Consider the following 6,517-nt stretch of genomic DNA (forward strand, 5'->3'; position numbering starts at 1 on the left):
TAAACAACTGTTTTAACCAATAATATTCACTTGTATCAATCGTATAACCGCGGCTGCTGGCACGAATTATGCCGATACTAAATCAATTGCTAAATCCAAAATCACTTGATAATTAAATCAAATTACTGCAAAAAGAACATTTTGTCTAACAAAACTTACATATAATACAAAGAAAAAGTGAATAAACAAGCAAGAATAAAACTTTTAAAAATAAAAAATAAGAAAATTTTAAATCTATTAATTCAGGAAAAAATAAAAGATTCAAATATTTAACGAAAAAAAAAGAAAAAAACCACAAACATTAACAAAAAAAAAGAAACGCCCCTATGTATGACCACAACAACTTCTCTATTATATATAATTAAAGATTAATATGGAACATGTATAGCAATAAATGTATTATATTCTTTCTTATTTAATCTTTCTTTTCACTAATAAATAAATAAAGATTAAATAATATAATAAATATATTTTATACAATTATGTAATTTAATATAATATGTTATTAATATGAATTCTTTTTTTTTATATTAAGTTAACTTTCATATATATTAGTTAAATAATCTAATTATAGATAATTTACATAATTATATTATTATAATTAATATAATTATTTATATTAATTATAATATTTTATATTTATATTAATAATTTTATTTATTATATCCAATTATAATAATATTAAATATTAAATTACATATTATTATATATATTATATTATAATAACCTATTTTAAGCTAAAAACATAAGTAGCTATAATCCTAGGTAAATAATTGCATTAAAATAATCAATTGATAATGGTAAGATCAACTTATAATACTTTAATTTCAATTAAATGTAATATATTAATATAAATTATTTATTATATATATATATATATATATAAAAATAAAATGAGCAGGATAAATTAATCCTAATTAAACAAAATAATACATAAAAGAATTTCAAAAAAAAACTTTCGATTTATATCTTAAATAAATGAAGTGCCTGATTAAAGGGTTACCTTGATAGGGTAAATAAAGTAAATAAAATTACCTTCATTAAAATTACATAAGATAGAATTAAACTACCTCCTTTAGTATCAAAAACTAACGTGCATGATACACCTTAATGTAAAAAGGTAAGCTAAACAAGCTAATGGGTTCATACCCCATTTATAGAGGTATCAATCCTCTCCTTTTTAATGACCAACAACTCTACAAAACTTCTCTTCCTATCAACATTAATGATAGGAACGATCCTGTCCATTTCATCAAATTCCTGATTTGGGGTTTGAATAGGACTTGAGATCAACTTACTTTCATTTATTCCGCTCCTAACAAGAAATAAAAATATAATAATAAATGAATCATCAATTAAATATTTTATTGTCCAAGCAATAGCATCGACAATATTATTATTTTCAATTTTGCTGATTCAAATAAAATATCCCATGGGATGGGAAACAGAATTTATCCCATCAATAATAATTAGATCTAGACTATTATTAAAGATTGGAGCTGCACCTTTCCATTTCTGATTTCCAGAAGTTATAGGAGCATCAAGATGAAATAATTGTTTAACATTAATAACATGACAAAAAATCGCCCCAATAATGGTCTTATCTTATTGTATTCAATTAAGAACATTTATTTGAACAATTATTATCTTAAGAATTATTATTGGGGCAATAGGAGGTTTAAATCAAACATCCTTACGACAACTTTTAGCATATTCATCAATCAGACTTCTAGGTTGAATAATTAGATCATTAACAGTCAGAGAAAACATCTGAGAACTATACTTCATTATTTACTCACTATTAAGATTAATTATAGTTTTATTATTTAAGCAAATAAATTTATTTTTCATAAATCAAATTTATTCAGCCAGAAATATAAAAACCGAAATTAAATTCATAATATTCTTATCTTTATTATCTTTAGGTGGACTACCACCATTCCTTGGATTCTTACCAAAATGAATTGTAATACAATCATTAATAGAAAACAATATAACAACTATTATAACTATTATAGTTGTATTAACTACAATTACACTCTACTACTATATACGTATTAGATTCTCAGCTCTAATTATATCATACACAGAAAATTCGTGATCTATAAAGATAAAGTCCCAAAAATCAAGAATCATTCTTCCTATAACAGTAATAATTTCAACAATAGGATTGATTTCAACATCAACCTTAATTTCATTATACTAAGGACTTAAGTTAATCAAACTAATAACCTTCAAAGTTATAATTAAAAGAATAATCTTTTAGGCCTTAGTAAAATTTTACACCTCTAGAATTGCAGTCTAGAATCATAATTGAATATAAGACCTAAATATGATAAGAGAGAAAACATCTCATAAGTAGATTTACAGTCTACCACCTAAAATTCAGCCATCTTACCGCAAAAATGATTATTCTCAACAAACCATAAGGACATTGGTACTTTATACTTCATATTTGGAGCATGAGCAGGAATAGTAGGAACATCAATAAGAATACTTATTCGTGCTGATCTTGGCCAACCCGGATCTCTAATTGGGGATGACCAGATTTATAATGTTATTATTACAGCTCATGCATTCGTAATAATTTTCTTTATAGTAATACCTATTATAATTGGTGGATTTGGTAATTGACTTGTTCCACTAATAATTGGTGCACCAGATATAGCATTTCCACGAATAAATAATATAAGTTTTTGATTACTACCACCTTCACTAACCCTTCTTCTTACATCTTCTATAGTAGATAATGGTGCTGGTACAGGATGAACAGTTTACCCTCCTCTAGCAGGAGCTATTGCACACGGGGGTGCATCTGTAGATCTAGCTATTTTTTCACTGCACTTAGCAGGTGTATCATCTATTCTTGGTGCAGTGAATTTCATTACAACAGCAATTAATATACGATCAGAAAGTATAACTTTAGATCAAACACCTTTATTTGTATGATCTGTAGCTATTACAGCATTACTTCTCCTTCTTTCACTTCCAGTTTTAGCAGGAGCTATTACTATATTATTAACAGATCGAAATTTAAATACATCATTCTTTGACCCAGCAGGAGGGGGTGACCCAATTCTATATCAACATCTATTTTGATTCTTTGGACACCCAGAAGTTTATATTTTAATTCTACCGGGGTTCGGAATTATTTCACATATTGTATGTCAAGAAAGAGGAAAAATTGAATCATTTGGAACATTAGGTATAATTTATGCTATACTATCAATTGGACTAATAGGATTTATTGTATGAGCACATCATATATTTACAGTAGGAATGGATGTTGACACACGAGCATATTTTACATCAGCAACAATAATTATTGCTGTACCTACAGGAATTAAGGTATTTAGATGATTAGCTACATTATATGGAACTAAATTCAAGTTCAATCCACCATTATTATGAGCTCTAGGATTTATTTTCCTATTTACAATTGGTGGATTAACAGGATTAGTATTAGCAAATTCATCACTTGATATTGTATTACATGATACATATTATGTAGTAGCCCACTTTCATTATGTATTATCTATAGGAGCAGTATTTGCAATTATAGGAGGTGTCATTCAATGATATCCACTATTTACAGGATTAACTATAAATAATACATGATTAAAAATCCAATTTACAATTATATTCATTGGAGTAAATTTAACATTCTTTCCTCAACACTTCCTAGGATTAGCAGGAATACCTCGACGATACTCTGACTACCCAGACGCATATACATCATGAAACGTAGTATCAAGAATTGGGTCTAGAATTCCTATTGTAGGAATCATTATATTCATTGTAATTATATGAGAAAGAATGATTACAAACCGAGCAATTATATTTAGAGCTAACATAAGAAGATCAACAGAATGACTACAAAATAACCCTCCTGCAGAACATAGTTACTCAGAATTACCATTAATCTCTAGATTCTAATATGGCAGATTAGTGCAGTAGATTTAAGCTCTACAAATAAAGGTTTGACCTTTTATTAGAAAATATTTATTAATGGCAACATGATCAAATTTATCTCTTCAAGATGGAGCTTCACCATTAATGGAGCAATTATCATTCTTTCATGATCGTACTATGGTCGTATTATTATTAATTACAGTAATTGTAGGTTATGCCCTAAGTTATATATTATTTATTGCCTATACTAACCGTAATATACTTCATGGACATTTAATTGAAACAATCTGAACAGCTTTACCAGCAATTACATTAATTTTTATTGCCCTTCCATCATTACGACTATTATATTTACTTGATGATTCAGTAGATGCAATAATTACAGTTAAAACCATTGGACGACAATGATATTGAAGATATGAATATTCAGACTTCATAGACGTAGAATTTGACACTTATATAACACCAGAACAAGACCTAGAAAATGATGGATTCCGACTACTAGATGTAGATAACCGAACAATCCTACCAATAAATACAGAAGTACGAGTATTAACAAGAGCATCAGATGTTCTACACTCATGAGCAGTTCCTGCATTAGGGGTTAAAATTGATGCAACGCCAGGTCGGTTAAATCAAGGAACATTCACAATAAATCGACCTGGATTATTCTTTGGACAATGCTCAGAAATCTGTGGAGCAAATCACAGATATATACCAATTGTAATTGAAAGAACTTCAGTAAATATATTTATTAAGTGATTATCTAAGATAATTTAAGGAGTTAGTTAAAATAAATAACATTAGAGTGTCAATCTAAAGTAACTAAAAAAAATTAGTACACCTTGAAATTCATCAGATGACTGAAAGTAAGTAATGGTCTCTTAAACCAAATAATAGTAAATTAACGACTACTTCTGATGGGGAAATTATATCCAAATCCCTCAAATATCCCCTCTTATATGATTCTCACTATTCATTATATTTTCAGCTACATTAATCTTGTTTAATCAAATAAACTTCTTCTCATTTAAACCTAACCTTATTAAAAGAGCAGAAAAAGGAACAATTGAAATAAAAAACTTAAATTGAAAATGATAACAAATCTATTCTCAACATTTGACCCATCAACTAACATCTTTAATTTATCATTAAATTGAACTAGAACATTTCTAGGACTATTATTAATCCCATCACTATTTTGACTTACACCATCACGAATTAACATTATCTGAAATAAACTAAATTTAACCTTACATAATGAATTTAAAACACTTTTTGGACCAAAATCATTTAATGGAACAACATTCATTTTCATCTCAATTTTTATTATAATATTATTTAAAAGTTTCATAGGATTATTCCCTTATATTTTTACTAGAACAAGACATTTAGCATTAACATTTGCAATTGCCCTACCTATATGGCTAAGATTTATATTATTTGGATGAATTAACCATACTAATCATATATTTACACACCTTGTACCACAAGGTACACCGCCTGCATTAATATCTTTTATAGTACTAATTGAAACAATTAGTAATGTTATTCGACCAGGTACATTAGCAGTACGGTTGGCAGCAAATATAATTGCAGGACACTTATTATTAACCTTATTAGGAAACACAGGACCATCTATAGCAATAAACTTAATCTCATTACTAATTATTGGACAAATACTTCTATTAATTCTAGAATCAGCAGTAGCAATAATTCAAGCCTATGTTTTCTCAATTCTAAGAACTCTATATTCTAGAGAAGTATATTAAACCTATGTTAACAACTCACTCAAACCACCCATTCCACTTAGTAGACTATAGACCTTGACCATTAACAGGAGCAATTGGAGCAATAGTCCTAGTATCAGGACTAGCAAAATGATTCCACCTATTTAATATTAACTTATTCATAATTGGATTTGGAATTACCCTACTAACTATAATTCAATGATGACGAGATGTAGTACGAGAAGGAACATATCAAGGATTACATACAGGATTTGTATCAATTGGATTACGATGAGGAATAATTTTATTTATTGCATCAGAGGTATTATTTTTCGTTTCTTTTTTTTGAGCATTCTTTAGAAGAAGATTAGCACCAACAATTGAACTAGGAATACTATGACCTCCAATAGGAATTCAACCCTTTAACCCTATACAAATTCCATTACTTAATACAGCTATTCTTTTAGCATCAGGAGTAACAGTAACATGAGCACATCATAGTTTAATGGAATCTAATCATACTCAAGCACTACAAGGATTATTCTTCACAGTGTTATTAGGACTATACTTTACAATACTTCAAGCATATGAATATTGAGAAGCACCTTTTACCATTGCAGATGCAGTTTATGGATCAACATTCTTTGTTGCAACAGGATTCCATGGTTTACACGTAATTATTGGAACAATCTTTTTATCAACATGTCTACTTCGACACTCAATAAATCAATTTTCACCAAGACATCACTTTGGATTTGAAGCAGCAGCATGATACTGACACTTCGTAGACGTAGTATGATTATTCTTATATATCTCTATTTATTGATGAGGTAGATAATTGTTTTTCTAGTATAAATAGTACATTTGACTTCCAA

This window comes from Schistocerca gregaria, chromosome X (genome assembly GCF_023897955.1).
Source record: "Schistocerca gregaria isolate iqSchGreg1 chromosome X, iqSchGreg1.2, whole genome shotgun sequence".
In the NCBI taxonomy this organism is placed as follows: Eukaryota; Metazoa; Arthropoda; class Insecta; order Orthoptera; family Acrididae; genus Schistocerca; species Schistocerca gregaria.